Source organism: Haliaeetus albicilla, chromosome 2 (assembly GCF_947461875.1).
Source record: "Haliaeetus albicilla chromosome 2, bHalAlb1.1, whole genome shotgun sequence".
In the NCBI taxonomy this organism is placed as follows: domain Eukaryota; kingdom Metazoa; phylum Chordata; class Aves; order Accipitriformes; family Accipitridae; genus Haliaeetus; species Haliaeetus albicilla.
Window position 1 is genome coordinate 63,747,740 of NC_091484.1, and position 17,625 is coordinate 63,765,364.

The 17,625-nt window shown below is 48.1% G+C and overlaps 1 protein-coding gene across 7 annotated transcripts in view; it reads left to right on the forward strand.

Moving 5' to 3' along the window:
• Positions 1–17,625, forward strand: part of JCAD (junctional cadherin 5 associated) — a 63,122-nt gene that overhangs the window by 28,769 nt on the left and 16,728 nt on the right. For 2 of the 7 annotated variants that reach the window (XM_069777885.1, XM_069777887.1), the window contains exon 1: positions 4,929–5,021. The exons of 1 other annotated variant lie outside the window; for it this stretch is intronic. The gene's annotated coding sequence lies outside the window, so the exon portion shown is untranslated. Of the gene's footprint in view, positions 1–4,928; positions 5,022–11,754; positions 11,996–12,694; positions 12,717–13,965; positions 14,039–17,625 lie in introns of those variants that run through there. 4 more of the 7 variants (XM_069777863.1, XM_069777871.1, XM_069777879.1 and 1 more) reach the window with 4 other exon arrangements.

Consider the following 17,625-nt stretch of genomic DNA (forward strand, 5'->3'; position numbering starts at 1 on the left):
TGAATGACTGTACAAATATTTTGGTCAGGAAACTCTCCTGAAAAATGAGGCCTAACTGTTCTGTTCCTCAACTGGGCGATGGGGGTAATTACTGTGATAACTTCCCATCTCTCCTGGGTGTTATGATGAGAAACTCATTAATATTTGCTGAGTACCCTGAGCCAAGTCCTTGAATGAAAGAGCTGTAAGGATTATTTTAACAATATTTAGCACTTCAAAAGTTTTGGAAGCACTGCCTAATTTTCCCAAATGTAAACCAGCTAAATTCTGAAGGGTAATTTGTGTGCCACACCTCTTGGCCTTTTCAGCAGTCTTCACAATGTTCAGAAACACACACAGTAAGGGTGTACATTTCCTCTGTGTTAACTAGTCTTTTATTTTTTAGCTTTTTTCCCCCCCTTTTTTCCTCCCTCCAGCACACATTCCTGTGTCATACTTTAGGACTCTGAGGTATATCTAACAGACATGATAGCTGAGTCCTTACATCTAAAGGAAAATATTCTCCATCAGTGCACTATTACTCCTCCCCAGCCCATGGCCCAACACCTTGCACAGACACCGACTGCTGTGTATTAAATCATCCTTGCAGAATGGTCATCACCCAGCATCGCGAACTATTTCACTCTATTCAACACACACCCATCCCACCTGCTTCTTTGGGATGCTTAGGAAGTGATAAAGTAGCTCAAGAACTGAATCCCCAAATACCAGGTCAAAATACAGCTAAAGAAGCACCAAAGAACTGGCAAATGAAAACATCCCCTCTGCATGGCAATGCTTAGTGTTTCCCTTGATGTAGCAATAAAATATCTGAAGCTCTTCTGTTCCAAACTGAAAAGAGGTGCCAATTCTATAAACAGGTGATTACTGGCGGGATGGGTAATGTGACATGTTTTCTTGCAAAAGGGTAATAGCTGTTTTGTTTATGGCTAGCATCTGTTCTCAAAAAGTTTAATATATCATGGCTGTAACATGCCATATAGGACAGACAAGAGGAAAAAATAAGCACGGGTTTAATAGCACATCTGTGGCTAGTTAGTTATGGTAAACTTCAGGTATGTGGTGATTTCAGCGTATGTTCCTAAATACATTCCCGGCAACTGGATCTAAGACAAAAACTGTAACAGTCTTTCAGGGAATAATTAATGCACCTAGTCACTTCAAACCACACCAAATTATAAAGAAATCTGCTTGATTTCAATGTAAAAACCACTAATGCAGGATCACCTCCAGAAATGAGGGTCCGAGCCTGCAACAAGCTCGGTAGGAAGGGCAGGAAAGCTCTGGCCCTGAGCAGCAATGCTGATGATGGGACATAAAACATAAACAGAGGACTCCCGATCAGGGAGGTTTTGAGGCCAGAGAGAATTATAAAGGCATAAAGCAGCAATAACTTGCACCGAGCAGAGCAGGACTTCCCATTCACTCATCACAGCAATGGCACGCAGCAGTGCTGTTGCTGAAGAGCTGGCTGATGTGCAGCATGCCTGTGTGTTTTTCCTTTTCCCTTCGCTGTGCATTAATTCATCTGTATTTCCCCCATCTGGCCTGTCTCTCTCATGTTTGTGTGTTTCTGTTTTCCACGATTTCTGTCCATAATGGCCACTCACTCAGACTTGCAGGCGCTGCTCTTCGTCTCACGAGAAGCCAAGCCCTGGCGTTCCCTGCTTGCCCAGGCACGCGGACCTGCTCTACTGTGTCCCGCGGGATGCTGATCTGAACCTGACCGCTGCGACACAGGGGACGGCTTTACCACTTGCTGGGTTCGTGCAGCCCCCCCATGTTCCAGATGCCTGCCCTTGCTGCACACAGCCACCTTCAGCTTCTGATTCGTGGTTGCTTTGCCCTTCTCCTTTCCCCCTGCAAGTCATGCAAAGCAGAGGGGCAATAACAGCTCTCTTCTCTATTGACACACTGTGTCACCCTGCCTCATCACACTGATTTCCACCCGTTTCAGGAGTCCTCCGTAGCAGGGCAGACACTTTAGCCCTCTTTTCTCTTCTGCAAACCCCATTTGTACGCTTCTCTCGCAGGCATATTTAGTTCTTCCAGTCTTTTTGAGGCTGAAGCTCTAAACTGAAGAATGTCCAGTCGGTCCCCTTCTCCGGAAAAAGCCAGGAGAGGGACATCTCCCCAGGTGGCCACAGGACCGTGAGCTTTGCAGGGGAGCAATGCTCCATCAGTTGTGCACATTTACTCTGACCATCAAAAAGCAGAATCGCTTTCCTGTCTCCTCTGCTTTTCTTCATCTTTGCCCTTCTCCTGGCAGTCACAGTCTGCATTGCAGCAGCCACCTGAGACCACAACCCCATCGATCGGGGCACTGAGCTAAGGCAAAGCCAGAAGCAACATCTGCCCTAAGAGTTTGCTCTCTAACAGGCAGAGGGCAAGATGCAGCAGGAGCAAAGGGAGTCCCTGAAAGCTGTGCTGCTACCGAGGAGCACAGCACTCAGACTTCCCAAACCACAGAATAATTAATGGCTTCATGTGTTACACCAGCACTCTGGGCAATCCCGCTTGGACACGACTTGGGGCTGCCAGCCATCATCGATTGTTTGTTGTGAATCTAGCCTGAGAGATACCTCAGATTGTCTCAAAAATCATGCAGTTTGCTTTCTGGTGTCTGACCGTGGAGCTATGTTCAGCTCAGGTTTTCAGGCTTTTCTCTGTAACAGGAGAGCTAGAAGCATGGGCGGCTGTTTTCTTTTTTTAGGAGGAAAGCTCTGTTTCTCAGCTCGAGGCCCTTTGACTTCACTCAGGGGAAATCTTCAGTGACTGCAGGACTCCAAACAAACCTGCAGAAGTGCCTCCTTCCAAGGGCTGTGCCTCCCTTTGCAGCCCACAAAGTGTTCTCAGAAGAGGTGTAACAAAAAATACCCCCAGGTGCAGAGAGGCAGCTCTGAGGTGTGCTGTCCTCTGCGCTGTTACCGTACCCTCTGCAGGCTGTGACCTCCTGAAGATGAAAAGATGTCCCTTCTCTTCACCTTGACATTGTTCAGTGAACGATCCAGATTTCCTTTGCTGGAGTGGCAGCTCCAGCCTGTGCCCCCCTCCTTCCCACCCCCTAAAGCCAGTGCTGCAGCAGCTTTCCCAATGGAGAGCCGAGAGCTCCGGCAGCGAGGACCTGCTCTGTGCAGTGCATTGTAACTACCCAACAGGGAGCAAAAGCTTTTTGGCTTGGGAAAAGGGATGTAAACAGGACTGTCTCCTACAGCCAAGGAGAGCAAACAGCTCAGAGCTGCAGCCATGCAGATGAGCAAATCATCCCAGAATTTTTTTCATACAAGACAGTAGAGACGGGTATTTAAAAAAACCCACAACTCCCAATTTGCCTGTCAGAGTCAAGATATTTAAATAATAAACCGTAACTTGTGCCAGCACGGCTCCCTTGATGGAAACCCATGCTATTGTCACACCCACAAGAAGCTGCTCCGTGACGAAACCTAAACGTTCCACTGATTGACTGTGTCAGCTACAAGGCTTTACCATGGGAAAATACAGGGGGTTCCCAACCAGCAAAGCCACAGAGAACTCCACAGGTACCCTGCAGGCACGGGATGTAAGGTGCCTGCGCAGGGTCCTGCCGGAGGTCCCCCTGCCACTGGTGGCATCACCCTTGGTGGATGCTTCATGTGTCAGGGGCTGCAGGCTCAGAGCCTCACTGCTGGAAGACAAAAGGAGATGTCTGCAGAAAAGCAGGTCAATGACAATTACTCCAAGCGCCCTACGAAACCAGGGCGCCAGGAAACCTGTACGCGGTTCTGGGCTCTCCTGCAGAGTTCTCCCCTGACCTTGGACTCACCGTGTAACTTCACTGCCCTTGTTTTCTCGCTATTAACTAGAGCACGTATTGAATAGGACTCAATTTATGAACATGCGTAAAGCACTTCGACAGCCTAGGGTAAAAGTCAATTAAGACATGGCAAGCAGTTGATGGGCCCAAGCAATTGCTGAGTAAATGATTCACAAACAAAGCCTTTCAAGAGTGTCATTAAACCAAAACAGATTTGCAAATTATTCACCTGTTTCTAGAGGTTGAATAAATGATGGGGAGGGGAGAGGTGGGGAAGCAGGCGACCAGCAATGCTTCAAAAACGCTTGCGGATGTCACAGTGAAAATCGTGGCGAGGACAAGCCCTTTGGGTGCGCAGCCGGCTGCCGGCAGGCACAGCGAGCTCTGAAAGGGGTCTCCTCTGGTCCCTCTCCATCCTTGACAGACCCGGTTTTCCCTTCTGCAGATTTTCCTTGAGCTGAGAAAGTTGATGTCTTTCTTCTCAGCTGAGCCATGGGCCGAGCTCAGCAGCGGAGGGAGCAGGAGGTGCCTGTTCAACTTTTCAGAGAAAACAACCTGCCCCATGTAAAAGCGTGTTCCCGGCAGGGCTGCCGCTGCTGGGGCAGGCTCCTGGGTCAGGTTTTCTCTCTGGAAGGACGCACCGCTGTTGGACATGTCCCCGACCCGGCTTCACAGCTAAGCACCCACGGAGGAGGCCTGTGATGGAGACAGGCTTTGGTGCCTGAAGCTAACCAGACCTTCCAGGGCTCGGCTTTTTTTTTTTTTTGCTTTTTTTTTTTTTTGCTTTTTTTCTTTGCTTTTTTTCTTTTTTCTTTTTTTTCTTTTTTTCTTTTTTTTTCTTTTTTTCTTTTTTTTTTTCTTTTTTTTTTTTTTTAGCTTGCAAGCGCCTCACACGCGTTTCACCACCGGTGCAGGACGAGGACGGATTAAAGGGAGGATCGCTGGATCCCCAGCTGGAAAACCGGCGGGTAACGCTCGCAAGGGCCGGTGCCTGCTGCTCGCTACGGGCAAAGCGATGTTCCCCCGGGCCGTAAACGCGGCTCTGCGGATTGAGGGGGGGGGGCGGGACGGGGCGGGGGGGGGCGGGCGGGGCGGTACCGCCCCGCCCGCCCCCCCCGCCCCGTCCCGCCCCCCCCCGCCCCGGGCTCGGCGCCTCCCGGCTGCCGCGGCCGCTGAAGGCGGCGGCCCCAGCCGCCAACCCGGGGTGTTGCGGCGGTCTGCCGGAGAGGTGAGTCCCGACAGGTCGTGGAGACGGGGGGAGCGGGGAGGGCGAAGGACCGGGCCGGGGTGGTGGGGGGAGTTCGGAGGTGTCCCAGGGCGGCAGGCGATGCGCGGCGCCGGGGGGCGCATCCCCCGGTTCGCCCCATCCCTGCTCCGGCCGCTTTGCACCTGCTCGTTCTTCTCTTCCCCCCGCCGCCGCCATCGCCCCCCGTCTCTCCAGGGGGGTCTCCGCCGACATCCCCAGCCCTGCCTGGGGCCCGGCTCCCCCCGGGAAGTTAGCCGGTGCCGCTGGCTGGAGCCGCTCACCTTTATTTAGCGCCTGTCGCTGCGGTCCCCTGCGCCCGGGACCTGGGCACCGGCCGGGACTCGGTGCCGGCTCCCGTTGACACCGGCCAGGACGTGGCATCAGGGTCTGAAACATCAGCTGCCGCCCCTCTTCGTGTTTATCCTTATTCCGATATTTACGCGGCGGTCAAATGGTTCTTTTGGGTCACTTCCCTTCTGGTGGTCGTTTTAAACCGTGGGCTGTTGCGAAGGAGACAAAAAAAAAGCGGTTATGTCAGAAGGAGATCTGTGCTGTTATGTCATTTCATAATTGCCTCAGAATTACAAATTATGGCCTTAGTCTGCCGCTGGATCTGTGCCAAAGGACTCTTGCATCTATTATGGCTTTTTTTTTTTTTTTTGGGCAAGAGTTGAGAATAATGGCTTTTTTGTGGCATGGACCCTACATGTTAAGTTAGTCCAGCCCATGTCTTCAAGTGAAAATACGATGTAACTGTTTTGAGTAGTCAGTCTGATCCACACAGTCAAGACATTAAATCTTGGCTAGTGACAATGAGAATTGTGTCCTGCCGAAAAGTATTCAGCTATGCTGCTTTGCATGAGCTGAAGCGTTTGCTCTTTGTTACTTTAGAAGTTCCAATTCTGCCCAGAAACGCCGTTGCTGTCTGTGGGTAACAGACACGTGGAAAATAGCAACCTTCCAGCTTCAAACTAAAGAATATCAGGTTAATGACAGAGAAGGGCTCTGCAGTTCAGAGATGCAGCCACTGCGAGAGCCTCAATTTGTGCCAGCGCTTAGTTTGTAATCACAGAGGCTAGATCTGCCCTACCCTACTAAGTTCTTGCAGTTCTACCGCTCGCCATGGTACCACTTGGAGGAAGAATGTGTGGTCCTGCCAGCTATTCCCTTTGCCAAGGATGCTGAGGGCAGCAGGAGTCCGGAGGAAGTCGAGGCAGGTTGCTGCCGTAGGGTAGAGAAGCTGGGCAGGGCTGTCCCCCTCGAGGCGGGATGCTCTCCTAAGCTGTGCCACCGGGGCGTGTTATAGTACCAACTAAAATACCAGTTTAGTCTGTTGTTTTGAAGGCTGGGCCCTCCCTTCCTATGGTGATGTTCAGGATTTCTCCATGCTGCAACATGTATTTGCCAGCCCTTGGAAGAAGCGGATCTTTCAGAGTGCCTGGCTGTGTGTGTCAAGTGGCATATTACAGTAGTATATTGTTCTTTAGATGCATAATTTCACTGGCCTCTTATGACCTAAAAAGCACACAGAAAATAAACAAGGGCATATTGTTCGGCGGGAAGGATGCAGAAAATTCTTCTGCCTTAGCCGTTAGTTAGGGAAAGATTACTTTTAAGTGTTTCTCCTGATTGTCAGAGAAATGACATGGCACATGTGAGCTTGTTTTTTGCCAAGCAAGCTTTATTTGGAAGGTGAGGCATTTCGGAACTTCTCGGCCACCTTGGAACTAGTTCCGAGTGCATAGCAAAGTCCTGCCTAAATCTTCTCTTCTAATTAATTTGGCCGGAGGCCATCCTAATTAACCTTGAGGGAGTTCAGGGGTGGGAGAGCTTGGTATGAAACAATTGTTCTCTTGTAATTTGCTGTTCACAATGTGTTGACCAAGCCACGAGCTGCATCTCTAAAATCCTCTGGGTCTCTTGCTGAAGCCATTACACCGGTTTATTTGTTTTTTAACAGATGTTGTTTTCCACTTCTTGAGTGGAAAGGGTTATCTCGCTTTCTGCAACCTTGTTATTGTGCTTTGTTTCAAGAGCCGGTGGATTTGGGCTTGCTGGGGAAGCTTACTCACCAGTTCCAGCTATGAAGGAAGGGGTTGGTCAGCCTTTCAGCAGTCTGAATGATGCTATGTTAAGGTCTCCATGTGAACTGATGGCATCTTTTCACATCTACCTAGAGATAACCCTCAGTTCTTCTGGTACTGGCAGTGCCCACAGAGAACAAAAAGCAGCAGCAGCCTCTTCATCGCCCAAGTGTATTACAGTTAGGATATTAATAGAATTTGTCAGCCATAACTTGGACCATTTCAAATGGTGGGGCAAGGGAAGGGGTTTTGAAATCTGAGCTAGTCAAAAAAAAAAAAGTTAAAGGCTGAGTTCTGCTTTTTGGAAGTGCAGAGGTCACCCTGCAAGTCATCAAGTGCGTGACGAAGGGGGAAAAACAGCTATTTATGAAATTTTAGGATGGTCCCTCTTCCCCCCTTGTGACATTGGATGCTCACCTTGTAGGTCCAGGGGGCTCATCTGTGCTCAGGAGTCGGGCCACCCTTCACCAGCCTGGGTTTACCTTACCAGTAGGCAGCCCTGCCCAGCACACACAGTGCCTCAGCAGCACGGCGGCACTTGCGTATAGGCTTCTCTAGCGCCTGTCTTATTTTTTTCTACGCTAATGCATACAAATGCTACTTTGGCATTTATTTGCTGGTAGAGCAAGGGGTCGGGGGGAAATCCTGCTGAGACTACAAGGCAGGACACGCAGATGCAAAAAAGAAAGATCAAAGGCGTCTATAATACAGGAAGAAGCAGAGGGTCAATCCAGAAGAAAGGGCATTTGATTATACATACAAGGGCAATATAAAAGGGATAACAACACAGGAGAGGATGGTAATGTCTAAAAATGAGTAAACAAACAGATGTGTAAGACTATGCTGAGAATTTATTTACTCCAGCAGACACAATCCTTATCTCTTTGAAAGAGGAGAAGACCACACCAACCTTGGAACACCTCCGCTCCCAGCCACGTTTGTGAGCGGGAGAAAATGTTTGTTTACGGATCTCTCCTCCATGAGTCCTGGCCTGATGGGCCGGCCTGTCCTGCTGTGATTAGTAGGATGCTAATGTGTGTAATCCTTTTGATCACAGAGCCCAGGGTCTATAAGTCATGTCACTGTCACCTCAAAGAAGTTCAACTATGTGATAGATCCCTTATTAAAAATTTGTACTTTGAAAGTTTTAACACAGTTTTTGAGATTCCCCCCCCCCCTTTTTTTTTTTGGTTTGTACAGATGGACAGCTTTTCTGCTAAAAAAAATACAAACAACAATAATGACCCATGTAGTCCTAGTGTGGGAGTAGCTTATTAGCACTTTGCCCATAGGTATTTTAAGTGGGGTGATTAGCCCTTAACATCTTGATTTTAAGATGTGAGCAACAAACGTGATTCCATGTGATTTGTTCCACCAGAGTGGACTGCTCTGTACAAAAGTATCATAAACAGCATGGAAACATTCATCTGAATCCTAAAAAATATCCTCTTCTGCAGTTCCTTTTTGGGAGGGAAAGAGTTGCTTAATTACACTTTGTTTAATAACTATACTATTTTGTTCTTCTGTTGTGACAAACAAAAGCTGTCATTTGAGGAAATACACCATATGCTGCCAGTTGGTCTAAGGACTGGTTATATCTGGAGCACAGAGTAGCAGTGAGTGCTCTTTAACAATTGCTCCTTCTCTGAAAAAAATCTGGACTGGTTTCAGTGGACTAATGTGCTGCTCTGTCATCGGTGGAAGCAAGCTGTTGACATTTTGAAAACCAGCTAATATGAACAGCGGTATCTGTGCATGCTTGGACGTTTCCTCTCTCCCTTTTATGCATTTACTTCTATTTGGATGCTTACAAGCCTCAGCGAATCAGTGCTCAGCTGGGGCTGGATTGGTCCATGGCAAATTTAAAAAACAACCTTATTTCGCATACAAACTCCCATCCATGCACCATCAGACATGTACTTCAGCATTGTGTGAACCCAGTACTCAAACACCCACATTACTTAAAAAAAAAAATCTAGCTCTCTACCATTTTTTATTGGCAAATCTGAAAAGGCAAACTTTGAAATATGACCTGAAACCTCCTAACAAATGGGGCTGGCAACCCCTGGAGAGCAGCTGTCACTCATCAAGGTCTCCCCCAGGAGACGCTCTGTGCTCTCTCTCATGCCACAGTGGGTTTGCTGATGCATCTGCACCGGTGAGACACAAGACAGGAATAACTACCTTCTGAGAGTTAAAGAAACTCTTTAAGACTCGCTCCTCTTCTCCTCCCCACTTCCTAATTTTATTGGAGACACGTCGTATCATTAATTTATGCTCTGGCACAGTTCCTCAGTGATTTCAGTGAGGACTTTTTGCTGAAAGAATGCAAAGAGGATGTGAGCTGTAATTTTCACTGTCTGTGAATCTCTGTTAGAGAAAAAATGTGAACTCTCCTGCCCACAGGTAATGAGGGTTAAGCACAAAAATTCACAGATTTCTTTTAAATTTCTGTGAGATGACTGGGAGAGACTTGCCTGGGAAGACATGCAGAGCCAACATAAAGTTGGCTTATCTTCCAGCAATGACTCTGGCACGTCTTCTTCCCATGTAGTCAGCAGAGATGATTATGCATTTAGCACTAGCGGCTTTGAAGCCCTCAGTATGGTGTTGGCTGCAATGGCAACTTTCTTGAAGCTTTGCCCGGTGCATGTCCGTGATCTGATATGAATCCTTTGGTCAGGACCCCATTCTTGTGCCTCCACTCAGCTCCTCTACTGCCTCTTCTCTGCTCAGGATCCTTCAACATGTAGTGCGTCTCTTGTGTCTCAGTCTCCCTCTCTCTCCCATCCCTGGAGGAGAGGCAAAGTTTCTGTTCCTACTAAGTGGTGTTGCAACCTTGCCAGGCCTGCCTGCCTCCTGGATGTCAGGAAAGGGCGGTGCAAGGTAGGTCATTGGTGGCATTTTGTGATAAAGTGGCCGTTCTACTTTTTGGACAGTTGTAGCAGGCGGGAAAGTCACATTGTAATTCAGGTGAGGTGGCTATTTATAAGACTGGGAGTCTTGTACAGATGACTTTTGATTTTCTTGGTAATGTGTGGGGCATGCCAACAAAACAGTACCTTTTTGGGGGAAGAATGTCAAAATATTTAGTTGCCATCCCAAATCCCTTTGTTCTGAGGCAGGATCTGCTTCATCTGCTTCCTCATAGATCTTCATTTAGCCTACTCCTGAAAACCGGTATCGATGGAGATTCACAGCTTCCCAGCATAACCAGTGGTTAACTATCATCACGGCTAGACAGCTCCTCCTGATACCTACCCTAAATCTCCCTTGCTGCATGCTAACCCAGTCCCTTCTGTTTTCCACATTCACAGGGAGCAGGCCAAGATTATCACTGCCTTTTAGCAGTCTGACGTATTTAAAAGTTGTTACCATCTCTCATTCTCTCACCTTCATTCCTCCTCCCTTTTCTTTCAACTAAACACGCCCACTTCTTGTATAGTCTTCTCCAGGGGTCACACTTCCTAAACTTTTTATCATTCTTATGAGCAAGTGGCAGGGAGCAGCATCTTGCTTGAGGTAGGGCTCAAAACTGGATGTAAGGCTGAGAGGAGTAAAGAGCCTGACGTGTGATGCTCCCCTTAGTATATCTCCAAGCATATTTGCCTGTGTGTATCAAGCCCTGCACTACTCTTGATGTCTTCTCTCTTTGTGGCTCTAGCCCCAGAGACTCCTTTGCCATACCGCTTCATTTTGCAATTTTGCATTGCAACCTTCTTCTTCAACAGGGTACTTTACACCTGCCTGTATTGAATCTCAGTCATTCATTTCAGACTGTGTCTCTAATTTATTAAGATTTTATTCTAATTGTAGTCCCTGAAAATGCTCGCAGCACTCCCTACAGATTTGTAATTGTAATCTTTATTCTAATTTACAAGTCATTAATGGAAATACCGAATAGAGCAAGACCCCAGGCACAGCCTTTATGTGTCTCCTTCAGGTTGACATTGAATTTACTAACTATTCCTTGAGTACAGATTTGAAACATTTGTATACCCACCTAGAGTAAATTATACCTAAATTGTATTCATCTGGTTTGCATATAAGGCTATCACATGCATCCATCAAAAGCTTTCCTCGTTCCAATGTGCGACTTCTACTGTTTTCTCCTCCCTAGTCACTATGCTCCCAACTCCGTCAAAGAAGAAAATTAAATTGATTAGACTTAATTTGTCCTTGACAAGTCTGTGTTTTCTGTTTTCTCATGACTTTATCATGTGGGAGTGGATGCAGCTGCAGTGCGGGTGGGAAGCAGGGAGCTGGAAATGCCTCTGCTCCTCCTGGATCACATGCTCGCTCCCTCCCGCTCCGCGATAAATCAACACCTGTTATAAGTATTTACAAGTGGGTTGAATAATAATTTGTCTGAGTTGATATCAAAGCCAGGCTGTTTGGTCTATGATACCTCAGGTCTGTCTCCTTCCCCCTTTTGTTTGAAGTTAGATAATGTGTTTGCCCTTTGCCCATCCTTTGAGAATTTCTAGGAGGTATTTACTCATGGCTTGGAGGCTGCCCTAGCTAGTTCCCTACTCCTTCCTTACTCCTAGCCTATGCTTAATTAAGCCCTGCTGAGTTGAATACATCCAACTTACATTAATATTCTCTAATCTCTTTTTCTTGTGTTCTAGACTATCTTTGCGTTAAATATCTAATATTTGATCATAGTGAACATTATTGTTGAAGGCTCTTCAAGCACATGAATTTTATCTTTCCTGATGGAGCGTGTGTCTGCAAGCCAGTGAATGTGGCGGTGGTTGTTTCTGCAGCAGAGGGCAGGGGCACAGCATGCCAGCGCGGCTGCACGCACAGCAGCCCGCCATTTACAGTCCCATCTGACTTCATTGTCCCAAAAAAGATGAAATGATCAAGGTAAAAGCCGCATTTAATGTGTTTATTTTTGATAAGCTGTCTCATATGCACAGATGCAAAATCAGAGTGAGAAAACAGGAGCAATTACAATGGCCAAAGACTTAGATATTCTCCTGGGATGTAGCTCAGGGTTATATTTAGACTGAGCAAGTGGTACCATCTAGTATTAAAACTTCTACTACAAGAACCTGTTTTCCATTGCTGTAGTCTGTCAGGCTTTTATCACTTGATCTGAGACTTTCAGGTAGTGTCTCTCTCTCAGGCTAAATTTATTTTAATATTGTCAGCTAAACCAATTCAACCATTTCCAAGAAAAACTAGGGGGGAATACGGAGGAGAGAAGGAATGTTGTTTTGCCCACATTAAAAAGGGGAAAGAAAAGAAATCCTCCAGCTGTTTGATTTGAGAGCTGCGGTGCCATCATGTTCAGGAACAGGATCTATGGTGACAAGGCTTGGAGACGTCTGCGCATGTTCTCAGCAGATTTGCCTCCGTTTCTAGCTGCTCCACTTTCTGAAGATCTTTCCCTCCCATCCATCAGCACCCCCCAGCCTCTGGTGCTGAGCAGCCCACTCGTGCCCCAGCCCTGCGCTCGTGCCCGAACCGCTCCAACGGGTGTGCGAGCAGAGCGTGCCTGCGTAGCCCCGGTGCGGTGCCCCTGCCCAGGGCTGCAGCGGTGGAGCTGGATTGTCCCCGTAATGACGGCTCCTGCTTTTTCTAGGTCCAGGTGAGACGGGGTCTCGGACATGGGAGCGGAGAGCAGGCACAGAGGTGCTTTTGCTGGAAACGGAGATAGGACAGAAGCTGGTCATCAGGAGGGGAAGGAGGGGGTTGTGGTGATGGACACGATCTGAGGACTGGTCAGGAGAAGCTGTAAGGGGTGCAGGAGGACAGGGTGGGCTGGCTAGCATGGTGGTGGGCTGTGTGGGAAGAGTGGCCGGACTGGTGGGACCAGGAGATGGGAAGGCAGGGAAGGGATGCTGGGGGGTGGCAAGAAGGACAGGTGGGTGTGGGAAGTGGGTACATGTGGTGAGGTGGGAGGGATATGGGGCTGCCTGGGCAAAAGTGTTGGTGCTGGATTAGATGGGCAGAGGGATGGAGGAGAGCATGATAGTCAAATTACGGCAACCAATTTTTTGGCTCAGCCCATGTCTTCATTGTGTGGACAGCTGACTTGCCACATTTGAGTTGATATGCAGAGGCACCAGGTTCTTGCAGCAGTTGCTTTGAACGTACCTAGTTCACTTTTAAGGCTACGTGCTTTAAAAAATCAGGCTGTAGGTGCTTCAGACTGGGCGCCTGGAATGGAGAGGGTAGTTTTCACTTTAGTCTGTCTGCATAAACACTTCTGTCTGGCATACGTCTGATATGAAATGGGAATAATGTCACCCAGATGTGAGTGAAGATAAGCTAGTTTAATGTGTGACCCATCTAGATAATACGCTTTGTAATTCAGATGCCTGTTAGTACTCTGTCTTCAGAACAGTATTTGGATAGCTGCTGTAGATAAAGCCCAGGAAGATTAGCATCATCTAGCCTGCACATCAACCGAGGCAGGAGTCCTGCAGAATTCAGTAGCCTGAAGTCATGTAATTACAGGCTGCAATAACTCATGCGTCCATGCAGGGTGCCTTGATTTTGGCAATTCATGATGTTTATATGCTTCATTTTGCAATATGAATCATGTTCCTTCAATGTTTTCTTTTCTGTAAAGTCGTACAGAATTGCTTACAAAAATGTTATAAATGGTTCTGCAGAGGTGGGAAGGGTGAATCATGCACAAGAAGGACTTCAGTGGTCGTATTCAAACAGTTAAAGGGTTGCCACCTTCCACTTTTTTTCAAGTAGCAGAGGGCGGCAGAGACGTAACAGGGGGCAGCCAGGGCCAAATTCTCTGTCACTTCTGGTCTCCCACCCAATATGTGGGTCCTGTGCCAGGGTGCTCTCTGGAACCAGGGCTAAAGGAAGAAGCATGCTGATGGGCTGCTCGAAACACCGTGCAGGGAGGATTCAACGGCATGCAAGCCATTTCAGAGCATGGAGGTAAGAGCTGCTTCTGCCACTGCTGCAACCATTAGCATTCATTATTGCCGGTACTGGTCATCATACAGGTGGTGGTGGTACCCCCCTCAAAATAATAAGGCTTGGGAACCCCTGCCACTGAAAAAACCTGCAGAAAAAAAAGGCAGACCATCAACAGAAACCAGTGCATTTCCGCCACCAAGAATGGGCTCCAGAAGTAGCTCAGAGGAAACTCTAGCACCAGATTTCTTCAGGGCGTCTTTCAGGAGTGCTGTGGGCTTTTCTCAGGCCCAGCGATGAGATCCCCACTCTTGGACAGAGCACCCCGAGACGAGGTGCTCTGATGACATTTCCATCTGGTGGTCCCATTGTGTCCCCTCGCCGAGGCTGCGGGTCCCCATTGTGTCCATGTACACGGGGGCTGATGCCAATTTCCACCACTTAGCCAGCGCCTGTTTCTTTGCATCTGAGAATGCTGCTGAGAAGTTTCCAGAGAAAAGCTTGGCCCCTGTTTCCAGTGTAATGCAGAGTTGTACCGGCTGACAGGGACAAGTCGGAAACACTGGCAAGATAGCAGGCATCCTCAGGAAGCAAAGCCTATCAGAGAGCACTGATGTCATTGGCAAACAAAACAAATGAGCACTGGAAAAACAAACTGTTTTCCAATGTTGCTGATCTTCCCTCAAATTAGAAGCTCTGCACAGCCTTTACTCTTTGGCCCAGTCTGACAGATTATTTACAAGACAGCGCTGCAGCAATGGTTTTGTTACTCCTTCCAATCCAATTCCTTTGATTTTATTTTTTGGATTTATTTATCTAAGGGAGGGTGGGAAGAGCATCCCAGCACCGCAGCTAGGTTTGGAAAGCTGGCCAGCATCCTTGCAGACATTGGGTGCTGACACGGTTGATGTCCTGTGGGCTTTCCTGGGGCAGGACCTCCAGCTCCCCGCCTCTGGCCAGGTCCGATGCTGGGGGACGGCATCTCCCCATGACTTCTACGCAGCCCTTCGAGGCACGTGTCCTGACAGTGTCCAGGCTAGCGGCCACCCACCACCACTGCTGCCGGCTCCTGGGAGCTTGTGCCAAGGGCATGGAGCATTTCTCCATGTGGTGGGTCTGCGGAGAGCTCGTCGGGGGGGTTGGTGCCAAGGGCACCACGGCAGGCAGAGGGGTGCAGGCTCCTCTATCTTGTTTGTTCCCGTTGCAGAGCTGTGATGAGCACAGCGATAGCATCCCGCTCCTAGCTGGGCCTTCCCACCACCCGTAGCACCACAGGGTTTTTCCCTTCCACACGTGGTAGGTTTGCAGAGCAGGAGGAGACGGTTGCACCAGTTCCTCACGGTGCAGTTCCAACCCATTGCTCCTCCCCACTGGTGCCAAAAGGAGGATCAGAGTAAACCCCACGGGCTTGAGGTTTCTTGCCCACTTGCCTTTGCCTTTCTGATGGCACCGTGGCTGCCGTGGGCGGCAGAGAGGGAGTTAAGCTGTGCTCCAAGCCAGCCTGACAATAATAGGAGGAAAAGCACACTTCTTCCTTGCACCTGTGAGCGCTCCGATGGGCTTTCTGCTGTTTATGGTAGTCACATTGGATCTTTCTTTTGTTAGAAGCTGAACAGCTCTAGCAGCCAGCTGTTTGCCTTGCTCTGCTCCTACCTGGCTCCTTGCACAGTCCAGGGCAGCAGGTGGATGGAAAATCAGCCTTTTAGGTCAGCATTCAAAAATAACCCACAAAGCCTTCCCTTCCTTCCAAGAGGAAAGGGTCCCCCTCCCTGCTTTCTGCCTGCTTGTACTTACTGCTGGCTCGTTTACTCAGAGTACTTACTGGGAATTTGGAGTCCTGTTCTAGCAAGGGATACTCCTAAAATATCTTCAGCACAGAGCTTTATTTCGCTGTTTTTAAAGGGTGTGTAGCCTTACATGTGTGAAAAGGGAAGAGATTCATTAAGCTCTAGAGACAAACCGGTTTAAGCGCTCAGCAGGCTCTCAGGCTGAAAAGCCACTTCTGCAGCATTCCAGGTTACCAGTTAAACTGTGGCTCTGCATAAAAATTGTGCATGTTTTTCCACACTGTGGGCTGTCCTCGGGGGAGCGCCGTGGCTGCTGTGGGCAGTGCAGGGCAGAGGCGGCTGGAGGGTCCCTGCGTGCCCGGGAGCCGCAGACCAGGCTGGCCCGGAGCGGCCGGCCAGACCGGCTCCACAGTCTGCAGAGCATCCAGGAGACAGGGCGGGAGCAGAAAATGGATGGGGTGCTGGGTGGGCAAAAAGTGGCCTTAATAAATGGAGAGCTGCACCACAGAAAGTAGTTTATATTCTAAGCCAACCCATCAACTTCTGTGTATACCTAGCCTGAGAGATTTGGTACTAATAAACTCACAGCAGCCATCTCAGTGGTTGCTCCATCTTAAGTAAATTATTGTACGCAGCAGTGAAGAGAGTTCTCCCTTTCTTCTTGCCCAAGAAGAGCATTAGAAACCAGTGTATAAAATGCACTTGCTTGTCATGGTATTTGCAGAGACAATCTCCTTTTGAGTAGCTGCCAATGCTGGGCTCCTGTCCCTCAGGTAGACCTGCTACTACTAAGGGGACACAGTACTCACCAGGCATGTTAAATGAACTCTTCATGCAGGGAAAATGGTCTTGAGTGTTTTATGTTTTACATAACGAATCTATTTCTGTGTGTTTCACTTCTTTATCCAGCTTTTTTTTTATTTCTTTCTTCTGGTAACACAGTTCAAGCAAGGAGGAATGTATCAGAATGGGTCCGTTGTTGTGCACAACGTACAGAATAGACCATTACCTTCCACTCATTTTAAAACTCTGGAAGAATGGGTATTCTATAATTGCCATAATAAGCTGTGAGAGTGGTATAGACAATAGAGATTGTTTCCAGCCAACTAATTCAGGTTGCTGGATCTTTGCTCTAGTCAGTGCAGAATTGAGGGCTGTCACTGGGAAGAAAAATCTTGACTGTCCTGTATCTTGGAAATCACTGAGACACAATAGACACGGGCATCTCGGGTTGTTTCCAGTCATTTTACATGGTGGAAGTATACTGTAAAAATAAAGCGTACTTCAAATCTTAGGTTTTGTATTATCCTCATTGAGGATTACTGATTTCCAGCAGGCCAACGCAGGCCAAAAAGAAAATAGGCTGTAAAAAGGACTGTTTAGCTGAGGTATTGCATGATATTACCTGGGTTTGTCATGTGGTTGCATAATTCATTTTGTTCTCATGCATATTTTGTCCTTGTTCATGTGAACATTTTTTCTTAATTGGAATATGCAGAGATGTAGGGAGAGGCATATTGCCCTGTAATCTACCCCCTCCTCCTGCAGCAACTTAAAATGTAATACAGAGCACACCTCTCCATGACTGGAGAAAAACTGTTTTTTAAGGAAATGCCTGACTCAAATTGTGGGCTTACCTCTGGTGCAAAGATTTTTTTGAGATCACTTAGTGAAATCTGAAAGCTGCAATCACCAGTGAATTCTTCAGTGAAACGGACTGAGTCAGCAGCAGCGCAGCATCTGCTGCTTGGCTGAGTGCATGGAGGTGTATTGTCTGGGGAAGGTCAGCACGTGATTCATCAGCATCTGCATGCATGTTGC